The sequence below is a fragment of the Ursus arctos genome, unplaced genomic scaffold (assembly GCF_023065955.2).
Source record: "Ursus arctos isolate Adak ecotype North America unplaced genomic scaffold, UrsArc2.0 scaffold_63, whole genome shotgun sequence".
Classification (NCBI taxonomy): Eukaryota; Metazoa; Chordata; class Mammalia; order Carnivora; family Ursidae; genus Ursus; species Ursus arctos.
This window is the reverse complement of record NW_026623082.1, coordinates 112,718-132,404: the sequence shown is the minus strand read 5'-3', so window position 1 is coordinate 132,404 and position 19,687 is coordinate 112,718. Positions and strand designations below refer to the sequence as shown.

The 19,687-nt window shown below is 40.6% G+C and overlaps 1 pseudogene; it reads left to right on the top strand.

The window, feature by feature from the left end:
* Positions 1 to 339: 339 nt before the first annotated feature.
* Positions 340 to 1,152, top strand: LOC113248761 (spindlin-3-like; annotated as a pseudogene).
* The last annotated feature ends 18,535 nt before the right edge of the window (positions 1,153 to 19,687 follow it).

The window sequence follows — 19,687 nt, the reverse complement described above, 5'->3', positions numbered from 1 at the left end:
CCCAACATTTGCAGCAACATGGATGGGACTGGAGGAGATTATGCTAAATGAAATACGTCAAGGAGAGAAAGGCAATTAACATATGGTTTCACTTATTTGTGGAACATAGGGAATCGCACGGAGAACGTTAGGAGAAGGAAGGGAAAAAATGAAGGGAAAAAACAGGAGGAGATGAACCATGAGATACTATGGACTCCGGGAAACAAACTAAGGGTTTTAGATAGAACAGAGTGGCAGGATGAGGTAGTCTGTTCATGGGTATTGAGGAGGACATGTACTGCATGGAACACTGATTGTTATATGCAAACAATGAATCATGGAACACTACATCAAAAACTAATGACGTACTTTATGCTGTCTAACATTACATATCATCATCATCATCATCATCATCATAAAAGACCCCATTTGGAAAAGCATGTGCAAGGTAGCATTCCAGGACAGTTACAATACATACCAGTGTGTGTTACTTTGATGAAGAGAAAGGCTTCACACAAGAAGCATAGGAAGAAGCCCACTTCCCAGCCTCAGAAGAACGTTGTGGGCTGCAGAATTCAACATGGATAGAAAGATGGCGATGAACCTCCAGCACAGTAGAAGGGAACCATTCTGGATCCCTCCTTGAATCTTAACAAATATGATGGATTTGACTGTGTTTATGGATTGGAACTTCACAGAGATAAAAGAGTGTCATCACTTGAAGTCCTTCCCAATAGAGTTGCATCTTCTAGGATCAGTGATACACAATTAACAGAAATTATGACTGGCAAAGCAGTAGAACATATTTTTGAGACAGAGGAAGTTTCCAAAAATGAATGGAAGGGGATTGTCTTAGCTCAGGCACCTGTCATGAACACATTGTTTTACATTACCTATGAGAAAGGTTCAGTATTCTATATGTATCAGATCTTAGATGATTATAAAGACAGTGACCTACACGTCCTTCCAGATTCCAATGTTTCTTCTCCTTCAGAGAGGGAACCAGGAGAAGTTGTAGATAACCTAGTAGGCAAACAGGAGGAATATGCCAAAGATGATGGCTGTAAGAGAACTGGCATGGTCATTCATCAAGTAGAAACCAAACTTTGTGTACTTCAATGATTTGATGATGACGTCCATATCTATGTCTATGATTTGGTAAAAACATCTTAGAGATCATCTTGAAATTTGCCAAATATGTGAGACTATTTGTAAAATCATTACACACAAAAGTTCTTGATTGCTTTCTAATTTGTAAGAATAGTCTTCTCCCTTTTTGCTTGCTTTTGCCTGGTGAAAGAAAGAAAAAAAGAAAAGAAAAAGAAAGCAAAGGAAAGGAATGAAAGAAAAAAGAAAAGGAAAAGAAGAGAAAAGAAAAAAGAAAAGAGGTGGTGAAAGGAGGAAGGGAAGGAGAGAGAGGAAGGGGGAAGGGAGGAAGGAAGAAACTTCCACCATCTCATTTTTGGAAGAAACCTTTTGCCCTTCTCTCCAAACTTTTAACTACTTCTCCACAGGAGAATGATTTATCTAATTAGTCTGACATCCAGTGGTCCTTATTTTCACCTTGGGTGGTGGTAATAGGTTAAAGGCAGCTGAACACCTCTTGCCTCATTCTTTTGGGCAGTTGAACTCTCTGCGCTCACTGAAATGTGAAGCTTCCTGAGATATTCAGTGTGACTATCTGGGTGAGTGTCTTTGTAACCTCAACTATCTCCGCAGGTGACTTCAAAAGTCTAATTTCGGGAGGAATGGGAAGTCCATTTTAGTCTCCTTTCCAAGTTGGATTAAAGTAAGGCTAACATTTTGCTCCCTTTCTGATACTTTCACCTATTGTTGAACTTGGTTCAAAATCAAGAGGGTAATTACTTTGCATTTTAGTATATAAACATAGGCTGAGAAATCAAGCAAAATTGATAGGAAGGCAAGTATTTGGAAGTAAAACCCCAAGTGGACAAATGAAAGTTGGCCATCAATGGCATTAGGGTCTCTGTTGTCTGCAGTAGCTCTGGCTGATGCCCACAGACATGGAGTGGGTTTCAACAGACGCAGGCTGTGCAGGCCGACTTTGCCACAAATGGGCTTTGCCAGCCCAATGGGGGATTAAGCCAACCTCTATTCTAGTCACAGGGTGAATACTGGGTATAGCTAGGGTTGGCAGTTATGTCTAGGATCGCATAATGAAAGAACAAAAACCTGGAATCAGACAAAGATATGGATTTATTTCTTATGCCAAGAGATAATCTGGAAAATTTTAAATTACGTATTAGATTTGATTCTTAGGGGACTTCCAAGACCCAGAATATGAAGTGGGCAAGGCACTTGCTAAAAATAAGAAAGGCTGAAAATAGGCTTTACTCTCTTATGACAACCAGTGGGTTCATCTTTTATGGTATCTTAGCATAGGTTAGAATCAGTGTTTGGTGATCAATATGCCTATTGATGTTTTAAGTGCTGGCATTGGTAGATAGAAATATAATAGTTATTTGTTAGGGTTTTCTTTTTAATTCTTCACTTTATACCATTTCTTGGCTGGGCCTATGAAAGTTATGTGCAGAAAAGAGTGAGCCCCACTGCGGCAGAAAAATAAGTAATGGAAAGAGCTATATGTGTTCCATTATTAAAGGCATTAGTGAAGTTTTAAAAAGTTTGAAAAGTATACAAGGTTTTGGAGAGAAGCACTTGGCCAAAGCCAGTGCTTTCTCATTGAGCTTCTAACAGAAGCTCCATTAAGCAGTAACAGGCCTTGGACTTCTGCAACTTTGGGTCTGAGATTCACAGCAGTACAATTAACCACTTGGTAAATATCTTTCAAATTAGCTTACATTCACAGGTCATGGAGTCCAGACTACCAGCACAGACAGACTGGCATCCTGCTGGGGGTGAAACCAAGAAGATACACTCTTGTCTTCCATGTTCTCTCTGTCTACTGTTCTTCCTTTTGATGCCACTAAGTCTCTGCTCAGATATTTGATGACAGCAATGCAGGTCTGTATTACCTATTGTACTAAGTCCTGGGGACATAAATTTGCTTGGGATATCTGTTCTAGTAGCTGGGGATTAGTGTGCTTTTTAATTTTTGGATGTGAGGCTGATACTGTAACAATCTTATGAGCTATTGAACCTGTGGACTCTTAAAAATGCATGACATGCAGTTGTGGGGTTAGATTGATTCAGCTCCTGAAGTTGTGAAGGAGCTACATCCAATCAAGAGGAAGACAGTCCAGGCTGCAGCTTCTGAAGGAACCCCCTATCTGTACAGACATCATTGCAAGATCTGTATGGCTGAAATGAGAAAAGCAAGAAATTGGGAAAGGCAGGATTTTGGATTTTACTGCCTTTGGACTTTAAAATCGAAATTTATATTGGAGCAATCATTTCTCCCTTGGAGTCTAATGGTTGGCATGGGTTTCATATAGTTCAATTTGAGGCATTTTTATTATACTGTTGACGTTGTATTATTTGGAGCATTTAATGCTATTTTGAGGCTCATTATGCAACCTTCGTAAGCTATAGCAAATAATGTGTCTGGACATAATTGTAAATTGGGGATAAAATAGTGAGTGAATCCCCAGCTTGGGATGTAATATAGCCTTGGAGTTAATTTAATTAATGCTCTATTTTGACTTATTTCATAGTCTTCTAGGGGCAAAATCAGAACTACTCACCAGTCTTACACAGATGGGAGCAAGACATTCCTAAAATACTACTGGTCTCCCCCAAAGGGGGGCAAGCCAAGTCCTGTTTGTTAACACTGGTCTTGGATATTAATCACTGTGGCTTAAGAGAAAAAATGCCCAAAGGTATGAAGGGATTTATCCTCTGCTTCTGTCTGTGTTTCTGACTCGAGAGAAAAAAAGAGAAAGAAAGAAAGAAAGAAAGAAAGAAAGAAAGAAGAAAGAAAATAAAGAAAAAGGAAGGAAGGAAAAGAAAGAAAGAAAGAAAGAAGGAAAGAAAGAAAGAAAGAAAAAAGAAAGAAAGAAAGAAAGAAAGAAAGAAAGAAAGAAAGAAAGAACGAACTGTATGGTGACTAACATAATATAAAAAATCATTATAAAAAAAGAAAAAAAAAGAAAGAAAGAAAGAGGGTGGAGTTAAGATGGCGGAGGAGTAGGGGACCCCTTTTTCAACCTGTCCCCTGAGTCGAGCTGGATAGGTAACAGACCAGCTTAAAAAACCACGGAATGAGCCTGAGACGCAGGAAGATACATCTGAATCTCTACAAATGAACATCTCCAGCGCTGAGTATTGAGGTACCAAGAGGGGAGCTGTAAACCGTGCACAGATATCCGAAGATAAACGGAAGGGGGAGGGAGCCGCCGCGTTTGGGCGCCGGGAAGCGGCAGCCACCTGCACGGGGGAGCGGGTGGACTCATGGAGGGCACCCACAAGAGAGCGGACTGAGACTGGTGAGCCGTGAACGCGTGCCACCAGGCATCTCCCAGAACACCGGAATCCCAGTGTGCTCACGGGATCCAGACTGAGACCGGGAGCTCCCGAAGCGCGCGCGGGGCGGCTGGCGGCTGGCGGGCCACCTGCACGGGGGAGCGGGCGGACTCGCGGTCGGCACCCGCGAAACAGCAGACTGAGACCCTGAACTGGGTGCGCGCGCCACCAGGCTTCTCACGAAACTCCGGAATCGAGGTGTGCTCACCGGGCATAGACTGAGACCGGGAGACCCGGGAGCGCGCGGGGCGGCCGGTGGCTGGCGGCATTAGAAACACAAAGGACAGAGACGCACAGGACTTGGAAGTGAGGGCAGGGACGCCGGGTTGGTGCGCACATCCCGGGACACTGCAGGGTTGAGCAGCACCAACAGTAACAGAGTTAAAGTGGCCAGAACATCAGTGGAGAACGGGCCGCAATCCCTCTGTTCTGTGACAATGCAGCCTCTGCTGCTCTGACTCTCAGAAGAGGCATAGCCGGCCACCAGGGAAAGCCGCCAGAGAACAAAAGCCTGGAAATACCGGCTCAGAGAGTGCCCATCCCCATCCCCCCTCTCAGGGGACACGGAGACTCTAACCAAACAGGGTTGCCTGAGTATCGGCGCGGCAGGCCCCTCCCCCAGAACACAGAAGGCAGGCTGAAAAATCAAGAAGCCCACAACCCGGCCGCCTGGGTGGCACAGTCATTGAGCGCCTGTCTCCGGCTTAGGGCGTGATCCCAGCGTTCCGGAAAGGAGTCCCTCATAGGGCTCTTCCGCTGGGAGCCTGCTTCTTCCTCTCTCACTCCCCTGCTTCTGTTCCGTTCTTGCTGACTGTCTGTCTCCCTCTCTCACATAAGTAAATAAATAAAATCTTAAAGAAGAAGCCCTCATCTCTAAGATCCCTATAAAACAAGGGGCATGGCCTGGGACCCAGTCAATAATTTGGACTCTGGACAACCCCACAACCTCTCCTAATCAGAATGACAAGAAGGAGAACCCCCCCCCCCAGCAAAGAAAAGACAGTGAGTCTGTGGCCTCTGCCACAGAAGTAACGGACATGGATGTAACCAAATGATCAGAAATGGAATTCAGAGTAACAATGGTCAAGATGATGAGTAGACTTGAAAAAAGTATTAAGGAAAACGTTACTGAGAATATAGAATCCCTAAGGGCAGAAATGAGAGCGAATTTGACAGAAATTAAAAATTCTATGAGCCAAATGCAGGCAAAACTAGAGGCTCTGACGGCCAGAGTCACTGAAGCAGAGGAAAGGGTTAGTGAATTGGAGGATGGGTTAATAGAGGAAAAAATGAAAATAGAAGATGGTCTTAAAAAAATCCACGCCCATGAATGTTTGCTACAGGAGATTACTGACTCAACGAAACGATCCAATGTTAGAATCATCAGCATCCCCGAGGGGGTGGAGGAAAACAGAGGTCTAGAAGAGATATTTGAACAAATTGTAGCTGAAAACTTCCCTAATCTAGCAAGGGAAACAAACATTGGTGTCCAAGAGGCAGAGAGGACCCCACCCAAGCTCAACCATGACAAACCTACGCCACGTCACGTCATAGTGCATTTCGCAAATATTAGATCCAAGGATACAGTATTGAAAGCGGCCAGGGCAGAGCCCCGGGGACGGCAGAGGCAGCTGCAGCCTGACCACGCGGGTGCCTCCGGGACAGGAGGAGGAAGGAACGAACAAGGCTCCCCGCATCTGGAGGGGACAGCCGTGCGCCCCGCCCCTGCGTCCGGAGTGAGAGAACTCTGAGCCTCCGACCCAGGCAGAGCGCTGAGGAGCGGACGGTGCCTCAGCACTGAAGAACCTTGCACTCTGCACACCCTGGCAGTAGCCGTTAGGACCCGGGCTGTCCGGACCCGCGCCTTGCCCTGCTGTGCCGAGCCCGCCGCCCAGGGAGGGGCACCAGGGCGGGGCTGACCTGCCCGCGAAGTTGCAGACAGCGTGGGAGAAATCAAAACCCCCCCTTTTTTTTAAGTTTTTAATAATGATTTTTTATTATATTATGTTAGTCACCATACAGTACATCACCGGTTTCCGATGTAAGGCTCGATGATTCATTAGTTGTGTATAACACCCAGTGCACCATGCAATATGTGCCCTCCTTACTACCCATAACCGGTCTATCCCTTTCCCCCACCCCCCCCCTGTAGCCCTCAGTTTGTTTCTCATAGTCCATAGTCTCTCATGTTTCATTCCCCCTTCTGATTACCCCCCCTTTCTTTATCCCTTTCTTCCCCTACTGATCATTCTAGTTCTTATGTTCCATAGATGAGAGAAATCATATGATAGTTGTCTTTCTCTGCTTGACTTATTTTACTAAGCATTATCTCCTCCAGTGCCGACCATGTTGTAGCAAATGTTGAGAACTCGTTCTTTCTGATTGCTGAGTAATATTCCATTGTATATATGGACCACAACTTCTTAATCCAGTCATCTGTTGCAGGGCATCTCGGCTCCTTCCACGATTTAGCTATTGTGGACATTGCTGCTATGAACATTGGGGTGCATATGGCCCTTCTCTTCACTACATCTGTATCTTTGGGGTAAACACCCAGTAGTGCAATGGCTGGATCATAGGGTAGCTCAATTTTTAACTTTTTAAGGGACCTCCACACTGTTTTCCAGAGTGGCTGTACCAACTTGCATTCCCACCAACAATGTAGGAGGGATCCCCTTTCTCCACATCCTCTCCAACAATTGTTGTTTCTTGCCTTGTCTATTTTTGCCATTCTAACTGGCGTAAGGTGGTATCTCAGTGTGGTTTTGATTTGAATTTCCTTGATGGCTAATGATTTTGAACATTTTTTCATGTGTCTCTTAGCCATTTGTATGTCTTCATTGGAAAAGTGTCTGTTCATATCTTCTGCCCATTTTTTGATTTGTTTATTTGTTTCTCGTGGATTGAGTTTGAGAAGTTCTTTATAGATCTTGGATACCAGTCCTTTATCTGTAGTGTCATTTGCAAATATCTTCTCCCATTCCATGGGCTGCCTCTTAGTTTTTCTGACTGTTTCCGTGGCTGTGCAGAAACTTTTAATCTTGATGAAGTCCCATAAATTCATTTTATCTTTTGTTTCTCTTGATTTTGGGGATGTATCATGAAAAAGGTTGCTTTGGCCAATGTCGTAGAGGTTGCTGCCTATGTTCTCCTCTAGAATTCTGATGGATTCCTGTCTCACATTGAGGTCTTTCATCCATTTGGAGTTTATTTTTGTATATGGTGTGAGATAGTGGTCAAGTTTCATTCCTTTGCATGTAGCTGTCCAATTTCCCAGCACCATTTATTGAAGAGACTGTCTTTTTCCCACCGGATGTTTTTTCCTGCTTTATCAAATATTAGTTGCCCAAAGAGCCGAGGGTCCATTTCTGGGCTCTCTATTCTGTTCCATTGGTCTATGTGTCTGTTTTTCTGCCAGTACCATGCTGTCTTTGTGATCACAGCTTTGTAGTACAGCTCGAAATCCGGCATTGTGATGCCCCCAGCTTTGTTTTTCCTTTTCAACAGTTCCTTGGAGATTCGGGGTCTTTTCTGGTTCCATACAAATTTAAGGACTATTTGTTCCAGTTCTTTGAAAAACGTTCTCGGTATTTTGATCGGGATAGCATTGAAAGTGTAGATTGTTCTGGGTAGCATGGACATTTTAACTATGTTAATTCTTCCGATCCATGAGCATGGAATATCTTTCCATCTTTTTATGTCTTCCTCAATGTCTTTTAAGAGTGATTTATAGTTTCTAAAATAAAGGTCCTTTACGTCTCTGGTTAAGTTAATTCCAAGGTAACGTATGGTTTTTGGTGCTATTGTAAATGGGATGGATTCCCTAATTTCTCTTTCTTCGTTCTCGTTATTCGTGTACAGAAATGCAACTGATTTCTGAGCATTGATTTTGTATCCCGCCACGTTACTGAATTGCTCTATAACTTCTAATAGTTTGGGAGTGGCTTCTTTTGGGTTTTCCATATAGAGTATCATGTCGTCTGCGAAGAGAGACATTTTGACTTCTTCTTTGCCGATTTGAATACCTTTGATCCCTTTTTGTTGTCTGATTGCTGTTGCAAGGACTTCTAGTACTACGTTGAATAATAGTGGCGAGAGTGGGTATCCTTGTCGTGTTCCTGATCTTAAGGGAAAGGCTTCCAGCTTTTCCCCATTGAGAATAATATTTGCAGTAGGCTTTTCATAGATGGCTTTTATGAGATTGAGAAATGTACCTTCTATTCCTACACTCTGAAGGGTTTTAATCAGGAAAGGATGCTGTATTTTGTCAAATGCTTTTTCGGCATCGATTGAGAGGATCATATGGTTCTTGAGTCTTTTTTTGTTGATATGATGTATCACGCTGATTGATTTGCGAATATTGAACCACGCTTGCATCCCAGGTATGAATCCCACTTGATCGTGGTGGATAATCCTTTTAATGAACTGTGGTCTGTCAATTTTATTGATTCTCTCAAAGAACCAGCTTCTAGTCCTGTTGATCTGCTCTACTGTACTTCTGCTTTCTGCTTGATTGATTTCAGCTTTAATTTTTGTCAACTGCTTCCTTGTGCGTGGATTAGGCCTGTCCCTCTGTTGCTGTTCCAGCTTGGATGGCTATGGAACATTTTCAAGAATAGACCATGTTCTGGGACACAAAACAGGTCTCAGCCGATACCAAAAGATTGAAATTATCCCCTGCATATTCTCAGACCACAACGCTCTGAAATTGGAACTCAACTACAAGGAAAAATTTGGAAGAAACTCAAACACTTGGAGACTAAGAACCATCCTGCTCAGGAATGACTCGATAAACCAGGAAATCAAAAATCAAATTAAATAATTTATGGAGACCAATGAGAATGAAAATACAACAGTCCAAAACCTATGGGATACTGCAAAGGCAGTCCTAAGGGGGAAATACATAGCCATCCAAGCCTCACTCAAAAGAATAGAAAAATCTAAAATGCAGTTTTTATATTCTCACCTCAAGAAGCTGGAACAGCAACAGAGGGACAGGCCTAATCCACGCACAAGGAAGCAGTTGACCAAAATTAAAGCTGAAATCAATCAAGCAGAAACCAGAAGTACAGTAGAGCAGATCAACAGGACTAACAGCTGGTTCTTGGAGAGAATCAATAAAATTGACAGACCACTGGCAAGACTTATCCAAAAGAAAAGAGAAAGGACCCAGATTATTAAACTTATGAATGAAAAAGGAGAGGTCACGACGAGCACCATTGAAATTGGAAGGATTATTAGAAATTTTTATCAACAGCTATATGCCAATAAACTAAGCAATCTGGAAGAGATGGAATCCTTCCTGGAAACCTATAAACTACCAAGATTGAAACAGGAAGAAATTGATTTCTTAAACAGGCCAATTAATTACGAAGAAATTGAGTCAGTGATAAACAACCTTCCAAAGAACAAAACTCCAGGCCCGTATGGTTTTCCTGGGGAATTCTACCAAACATTCAAAGAAGAAATAATACCTATTCTCCTAAAGCTATTTCAAAAAATAGAAACAGAAGGAAAGCTACCAAACTCATTCTATGAGGCCAATATTACCTTGATCCCCAAACCAGGCAAAGACCCCCTCAAAAAGGAGAATTACAGACCGATTTCCCTAATGAATATGGACGCCAAAATCCTCAACAAGATACTTGCTAATAGAATCCAACAGTTCATTAAAAGGATTATCCACCACGATCAAGTGGGATTCATACCTGGGATGCAAGCGTGGTTCAATATTCGCAAATCAATCAGCGTGATACATCATATCAACAAGAAAAGACTCAAGAACCATATGATCCTCTCAATCGATGCTGAAAAAGCATTTGACAAAATACAGCATCCTTTCCTGATTAAAACCCTTCAGAGTGTAGGAATAGAAGGTACATTTCTCAATCTCATAAAAGCCATCTATGAAAAGCCTACTGCAAATATTATTCTCAATGGGGAAAAGCTGGAAGCCTTTCCCTTAAGATCAGGAACACGACAAGGATACCCACTCTCGCCACTATTATTCAACGTAGTACTAGAAGTCCTTGCAACAGCAATCAGACAACAAAAAGGGATCAAAGGTATTCAAATCGGCAAAGAAGAAGTCAAAATGTCTCTCTTCACAGACGACATGATACTCTATATGGAAAACCCAAAAGAAGCCACTCCCAAACTATTAGTAGTTATAGAGCAATTCAGTAACGTGGCGGGATACAAAATCAATGCTCAGAAATCAGTTGCATTTCTATACACGAATAACGAGACCGAAGAAAGAGAAATTAGGGAATCCATCCCATTTACAATAGCACCAAAAACCATACGTTACCTTGGAATTAACTTAACCAGAGACGTAAAGGACCTATATTCTAGAAACTATAAATCACTCTTGAAAGACATTGAGGAAGACATAAAAAGATGGAAAGATATTCCATGCTCATGGATTGGAAGAATTAACATAGTTAAAATGTCCATGCGAGTCAGAGCAATCTACACTTTCAATGCTATCCCGATCAAAATACCAAGGACATTTTTCAAAGAACTGGAACAAACAGTCCTTAAATTTGTATGGAAACAGAAAAGGCCCAGAATCTCCAAGAAACTGTTGAAAAGGAAAAACAAAGCTGGGGGCATCACAATGCCAGATTTCGAGCTGTACTACAAAGCTGTGATCACAAAGACAGCATGGTACCGGCACAAAAACAGACACATAGACCAATGGAACAGAATAGAGAGCCCAGAAATGGACCCTCAGCTCTTTGGGCAACTAATATTTGATAAAGCAGGAAAAAACATCCGGTGGGAAAAAGACAGTCTCTTCAATAAATGGTGCTGGGAAAATTGGACAGCTACATGCAAGAGAATGAAACTTGACTACTATCTCACACCATACACAAACATAAACTCCAAATGAATGAAAGACCTCGATGTGAGACAGGAATCCATCAAAATTCTAGAGGAGAACATAGGCAACAACCTCTATGACATCGGCCAAAGCAAGCTTTTTCATGACACATCCCCAAAGGCAAGAGAAACAAAAGATAAAATGAATTTATGGGACTTCATCAAGATTAAACGTTTCTGCACAGCCAAGGAAACAGTCAGAAAAACTAAGAGGCAGCCCACGGAATGGGAGAAGATATTTGCAAATGACACTACAGATAAAGGACTGGTATCCAAGATCTACAAAGAACTTCTCAAACTCAATACACGAGAAACAAATAAACAAATCAAAAAATGGGCAGAAGATATGAACAGACACTTTTCCAATGAAGACATACAAATGGCTAACAGACACATGAAAAAATGTTCAAAATCATTAGCCATCAAGGAAATTCAAATCAAAACCACACTGAGATACCACCTTACGCCAGTTAGAATGGCAAAAATAGACAAGGCAAGAAACAACAATTGTTGGAGAGGATGTGGAGAAAGGGGATCCCTCCTACATTGTTGGTGGGAATGCAAGTTGGTACAGCCACTCTGGAAAACAGTGTGGAGGTCCCTTAAAAAGTTAAAAATTGAGCTACCCTATGATCCAGCCATTGCACTACTGGGTGTTTACCCCAAAGATACAGATGTAGTGAAGAGAAGGGCCATATGCACCCCAATGTTCATAGCAGCAATGTCCACAATAGCTAAATTGTGGAAGGAGCCGAGATGCCCTTCAACAGAAGACTGGATTAAGAAGTTGTGGTCCATATATACAATGGAATATTACTCAGCTATCAGAAAGAACGAGTTCTCAACATTTGCTACAACATGGTCGGCACTGGAGGAGATAATGCTAAGTGAAATAAGTCAAGCAGAGAAAGACAACTATCATATGATTTCTCTCATCTATGGAACATAAGAACTAGAATGATCAGTAGGGGAAGAAAGGGATAAAGAAAGGGGGGGTAATCAGAAGGGGGAATGAAACATGAGAGACTATGGACTATGAGAAACAAACTGAGGGCTACAGAGGGGAGGGGGGTGGGGGAATGGGATAGGCCGGTGATGGGTAGTAAGGAGGGCACATATTGCATGGTGCACTGGGTGTTATACACAACTAATGAATCATCGAGCCTTGCATCGAAAACCGGTGATGTACTGTATGGTGACTAACATAATATAATAAAAAATCATTATTAAAAAGAAGAAAGAAAGAAAGAAAGAAAGAAAGAAAGAAAGAAAGAAAGAAAGAGAAAGAAAGAAAGAAAGAGACTTGCACCTCTCAAAAATATTTGTAAGAAAATTTCTATCCATCTCCACTTGCTATACTCATTCAGTTTTCCATATGAGAGGAGGAATAACTTGATGAAATTGGGAAAAAAAGGTTATAGATAAGCAGCCTAGGCCCCTCTTGGTTCTTCAGTTCATTTCTCATTACAAGGCATGGGAAAGAATTCAGTTCTTCATTACATGGCTGGGTAAACATCCAGTCTGTAGATGTTGCCATCCCTCTGGGGTGGGGGATCCATTGTCTTTAAACTTGCAGTAGAACTTCATGTTGGGCTCAGATCCAAACCATGTTCTCCAGTCCAGACCTACCATTAATAAAGCTGGTATCTATTTTATTCTTAAAATTTTTTTTCATGTATAAGATGTTTTTTGGGGAAAAACCCATATCTTTCTAGTAAATTCAAACAGTAAAAAAGGGTATGCAGTAAAAAGTCTCCTTTCTTCCTTCCCCCACCCCAGACCTCAATCCCCCAGTCCCACTTTCTGAAAGTAACCACTGCTACCAGTAAGTATGTGTCCTTCCAGAGAATATGTATATTTACACACATAATACGTATATGTTTGTATCAGTTTTTAAATACAAATTGTGGTATACTATATCGCTATTCTGAACTTTGTTTTTTCACTTAATATGTTAAACCTGATATTTTAAGTCCTCTTTCATTCCTATGTATATATTGTAGTTGTTTCAGAATCTGGAAGGGAAGGAGGCATAATTAATTCAACTCCTCATTTTTTTTTCAAATTTTTATTTAAATTTAGTTAATTAACATATAGTGTAATATTGGCTTCAAGGAATAGAATTTAGTGATTCATCACTTATATATAACAACCAGAGCTCAATACAAGTGTCCTTAATACCCATTTAGCCCAACCACTACCCACCTCCCCTCCACCAGCCTTCAGTTTGTTCTGAATAGTTAAGACTCTCTTATGGTTTGCATCCCTCTCTTTTTCTTGCTCCTCCTCATATTTTCATCTGTTTTGTTTCTTAAATTGACATATGAGTGAAATAATATGGTACTTGTCTTTCTCTCACTGACATATTTCACTTAGCATAATACACTCTAGCTCCATCCACGTCATTGCAAATGGCAAGATTTCATTCTTTTTGATGGCTGAGTGATATTCTATTATATATGTATGTATACATATATATACACATACATATATACCACATCTTCTTTATCCATTCATCTTTACATAAGTTGGGTATTGTTGATAATGCTGCTATAAACATCAGGGTGTGTGTGCCCCCATTTAATCAGTATTTTTTATCCTTTGGGTAAACACCTACTAGTGCAATTGCTGGATCATAAGGTGGTTCTATTTTTAACTTTTTGAGGAACCTCCATACTATTGTCCAGAGTGGCTACCCCAGTTTGCATTCCCAACAACAGTGCAAGAGGGTTCCTTTTCTCCACATCCACACCAACGCCTGTTGTTTCTTTTATTGTTAATTTTTACCATTCTGACATGTGTGAGGTGATATCTCATCAAAATTTTGATTTGTATTTCCCTGATGATGAGTGATGTTGAGCATCTTTTCATGTGTCTGTTGGCCATCTGGATATCTTCTTTGGAGAAATGTCTATTCATATATTCTTCCTATCTTTTAGTTGGATTGTTTGGTTTTTGGATATTGGGTTTTACAACTTCTTTATATATTTTGGATACTAACCCTTTATCAGATATGCTATTTGCAATTATCTTCTCCCATTAAGTAGGTTGCTTTTTCAATTTCTTTTTAAGTTTTTTAAAAGATTTTATTTATTTATTTGAGAGAAAAAGAGAGAGAGAGAGAGAGAGAGAGAAGGAACAGAGGGAGAGGGAAAAGCAGACTTACAACTGAGCAGGGAGCCCGATGTGGGGCTCCATCCCAGGACTGCAGGATCATGACCTGAGCTGAAGGCAAACACTTAACCAATTGAACTACCAAAGCACCCCAGTAAGTTGCCTTTTAATTTTATTTTTTCCTTCACTGTACAGCAGCTTTTTATTGTGATGTAATCCCAATAGTTTATTTTGCCTTTGTTTCCCTTGCCTCAGAAGACGTATCTAGAAAAATGTTGCTATGGCTGATGTCAAAGGAGTTACTGCCTGTCTTCTCCCAGGATTTTGATGGTTTCCGGTCTCACATTTAGGTCTTTAATTCATTTTACATTTATTTTTGTCTATGGTGTAAGAAAGTGGTCCAGTTCCATTCTTCTGCATGTTGCTGTTCAGTTTTCCCAACACCATTTGTTGCAGAGAGTTTTCCTCATTTCATACCCTTTCCTGTTTTGTTGAAAGTTAATTGAGCAATAACTATGGGTCCATTTCTGGTCCATATTCTGTTCCATTGACTGATGTGTCTGTGTCTGTGTTTGTGCCAGTACCCTATTGTATTGATCACAACGGCTTTGTAATATAACTTAAAATCCGGAATTGTGATGCCTCCAGCTCTGCTTTTCTTTTTCAAGTTTGCTTTGGCTACTTGGGGTGTTTTGTGGTTCCATACAAATTTTAGGATTCTTTGTTCTAGCTTTGTGAAAAATACTGTTGGTATTTTGATAGGGGTTGCATTAAATATGTATTGGTTTGGGTAGTATAGACATCTTAACAATACTTGTTCCAATCCATGAGCGTGGAATGTCTTTCCATTTCTTTCTGTCATTTTCAATTTCTTTCATTAGTGCTTTATAGTTTCCAGAGTACAGAACCTTCACCTCTTGGTTAGGTCTATTCCCAGGTATCTTATTATTCTGGGGACAATTGTAACTGGAATTGCCTTTCTTTCTTTCTGATGCTTCACTGTAGGTGTATAGAAATGCAACAGATTTCAGGAGACTCATTTTAAACAGGTTTAAACACTTACCAAGCATCATTGATTCATGTAACTAAAATAATCCAGAGGTTGGATGGGCTTCAGGCGCAGTTTGATGAGGACTTAGGCTATGTCTGTGAGTCTTTAGGAATTTCCTTCCTCTGTATGTCAATTTCATTCTCATGCCACTTTTCCTCATGGTAATAAAATTGGAGTAGCAGTTCCAGGCTACAACTCTTCTATTCTAGAGGAAGATAAATAATCTATGTTTTCTGATGCATTCTGAACTGGTTTATGTCACGTACCTGCATCAATCACATGTGTCTCACTGATAGCACTGATTGGCTTACCCAGAGCATGTGTTCTACCCCTGAAGGTTAGGATATATACCCCTAGAGCCAAATGGATTCTTAGTAGAATCAGGGGCATGAGAAGTGAATAACATGAACCAATCACAAATATCTAGTATTCCTTCTTTTTTTATATGTATGTAGTCTCCATGAACACCTTTCATCTCACATAACCACTTTCAAAAATGTCCACACCTACATGTAGTAAATTTAGCCCTTGAAAGGGGGAGAACCGCCCAGAGCAATCTACACTTTCAACGCTATCCCGATCAAAATACGGAGGACATTTTTCAAAGAACTGGAACAAATAGTCCTTAAATTTGTATGGAAACAGAAAAGGCCCAGAATCTCCAAGGAACTGTTGAAAAGGAAAAACAAAGCTGGGGGCATCACAATGCTGGATTTCGAGGTGTACTACAAAGCTGTGATCACAAAGACGGCATGGCACAGGGTTGCAGATTGGATAAAAAGAAATGACCCATCCATTTGCTGTCTACAAGAGACTCATTTCGAACCCAAAGATGCATTCAGACTGAGAGTAAGGGGATGGAGTACCATCTTTCACGCAAATGGACCTCAAAAGAAAGCTGGGGTAGCAATTCTCATATCAGATAAATTGGATTTTAAACTACAGACTATAGTTAGAGATGCAGAAGGGCACTATATTATTCTTAAAGGAAGTATTCAACAAGTGGATATGACAATTATAAATATATATGCCCCCAACAGGGGAGCAGCAAGATACACAAGGCAACTCTTAACCAGAATAAAGAGACATATAGATAAAAATACATTAATAGTAGGGGACCTCAACACTCCACTCTCAGAAATAGACAGAACACCCTGGCAAAAACTAAGCAAAGAATCAAAGGCTTTGAATGCCATACTCGACGAGTTGGACCTCTTAGATATATATAGAACACTACACCCCAGAACCAAAGAATACTCATTCTATTCTAATGCCCATGGAACATTTTCAAGAATAGACCATGTTCTGGGACACAAAACAGGTCTCAGCCGATACCAAAAGATTGAAATTATCCCCTGCATATTCTCAGACCACAACGCTCTGAAATTGGAACTCAACCACAAGGAAAAATTTGGAAGAAACTCAAACACTTGGAGACTAAGAACCATCCTGCTCAGGAATGACTCGATAAACCAGGAAATCAAAAATCAAATTAAACAATTTATGGAGACCAATGAGAATGAAAATACAACAGTCCAAAACCTATGGGATACTGCAAAGGCAGTCCTAAGGGGGAAATACATAGCCATCCAAGCCTCACTCAAAAGAATAGAAAAATCTAAAATGCAGTTTTTATATTCTCACCTCAAGAAGCTGGAACAGCAACAGAGGGACAGGCCTAATCCATGCACGAGGAAGCAGTTGACCAAAATTAAAGCTGAAATCAATCAAGCAGAAACCAGAAGTACAGTAGAGCAGATCAACAGGACTAGAAGCTGGTTCTTGGAGAGAATCAATAAAATTGACAGACCACTGGCAAGACTTATCCAAAAGAAAAGAGAAAGGACCCAGATTATTAAAATTATGAATGAAAAAGGAGAGGTCACGACGAACACCATTGAAATTGGAAGGATTATTAGAAATTTTTATCAACAGCTATATGCCAATAAACTAAGCAATCTGGAAGAGATGGAATCCTTCCTGGAAACCTATAAACTACCAAGATTGAAACCGGAAGAAATTGATTTCTTAAACAGGCCAATTAATTATGAAGAAATTGAGTCAGTGATAAACAACCTTCCAAATAACAAAACTCCAGGCCCGGACGGTTTTCCTGGGGAATTCTACCAAACATTCAAAGAAGAAATAATACCTATTCTCCTAAAGCTTTTTCAAAAAATAGAAACAGAAGGAAAGCTACCAAACTCATTCTATGAGGCCAATATTACATTGATCCCCAAACCAGGCAAAGACCCCCTCAAAAAGGAGAATTACAGACCGATTTCCCTAATGAATATGGACGCCAAAATCCTCAACAAGATACTTGCTAATAGAATCCAACAGTTCATTAAAAGGATTATCTACCACGATCAAGTGGGATTCATACCTGGGATGCAAGCGTGGTTCAATATTCGCAAATCAATCAGCGTGATACATCATATCAACAAGAAAAGACTCAAGAACCATATGATCCTCTCAATCGATGCCGAAAAAGCATTTGACAAAATACAGCATCCTTTCCTGATTAAAACCCTTCAGAGTGTAGGAATAGAAGCTACATTTCTCAATCTCATAAAAGCCATCTATGAAAAGCCTACTGCAAATATTATTCTCAATGGGGAAAAGCTGGAAGCCTTTCCCTTAAGATCAGGAACACGACAAGGATGCCCACTCTCGCCACTATTATTCAACATAGTACTAGAAGTCCTTGCAACAGCAATCAGACAACAAAAAGGGATCAAAGGTATTCAAATCGGCAAAGAAGAAGTCAAAATGTCTCTCTTCGCAGACGACATGATACTCTATATGGAAAACCCAAAAGAAGCCACTCCCAAACTATTAGAAGTTATAGAGCAATTCAGTAACGTGGCGGGATACAAAATCAATGCTCAGAAATCAGTTGCATTTCTGTACACGAATAACGAGAACGAAGAAAGAGAAATCAGGGAATCCATCCCATTTACAATAGCACCAAAAACCATACGTTACCTTGGAATTAACTTAACCAGAGATGTAAAGGACCTTTATTCTAGAAACTATAAATCACTCTTAAAAGACATTGAGGAAGACATAAAAAGATGGAAAGATATTCCATGCTCATGGATCGGAAGAATTAACATAGTTAAAATGTCCATGCTACCCAGAGCAATCTACACTTTCAATGCTATCCCGATCAAAATACCGAGAACGTTTTTCAAAGAACTGGAACAAATAGTCCTTAAATTTGTATGGAACCAGAAAAGACCCCGAATCTCCAAGGAACTGTTGAAAAGGAAAAACAAAGCTGGGGGCATCACAATGCCGGATTTCGAGCTGTACTACAAAGCTGTGATCACAAAGACAGCATGGTACTGGCACAAAAACAGACACATAGACCAATGGAACAGAATAGAGAGCCCAGAAATGGACCCTCAGCTCTTTGGGCAACTAATATTTGATAAAGCAGGAAAAAACATCCGGTGGGAAAAAGACAGTCTCTTCAATAAATGGTGCTGGGAAAATTGGACAGCTACGTGCAAAAGAATGAAACTTGACCACTATCTCACACCATACACAAAAATAAACTCCAAATGGATGAAAGACCTCGATGTGAGACAGGAATCCATCAAAATTCTAGAGGAGAACATAGGCAGCAACCTCTACGACATCAGCCTAAGCAACCTTTTTCATGACACATCCCCAAAGGCAAAAGAAACAAAAGATAAAATGAATTTATGGGACTTCATCAAGATTAAAAGTTTCTGCACATCCAAGGAAACAGTCAGAAAAACTAAGAGGCAGCCCACGGAATGGGAGAATATATTTGCAAATGACACTACAGATAAAGGACTGGTATCCAAGATCTACAAAGAACTTCTCAAACTCAATACACGAGAAACAAATAAACAAATCAAAAAATGGGCAGAAGATATGAACAGACACTTTTCCAATGAAGACATACAAATGGCTAACAGACACATGAAAAAATGTTCAAAATCATTAGCCATCAAGGAAATTCAAATCAAAACCACACTGAGATACCACCTTACGCCAGTTAGAATGGCAAAAATAGACAAGGCAAGAAACAACAATTGTTGGAGAGGATGTGGAGAAAGGGGATCCCTCCTACATTGTTGGTGGGAATGCAAGTTGGTACAGCCACTCTGGAAAACCGTGTGGAGGTCCCTTAAAAAGTTAAAAATTGAGCTACCCTATGATCCAGCCATTGCACTACTG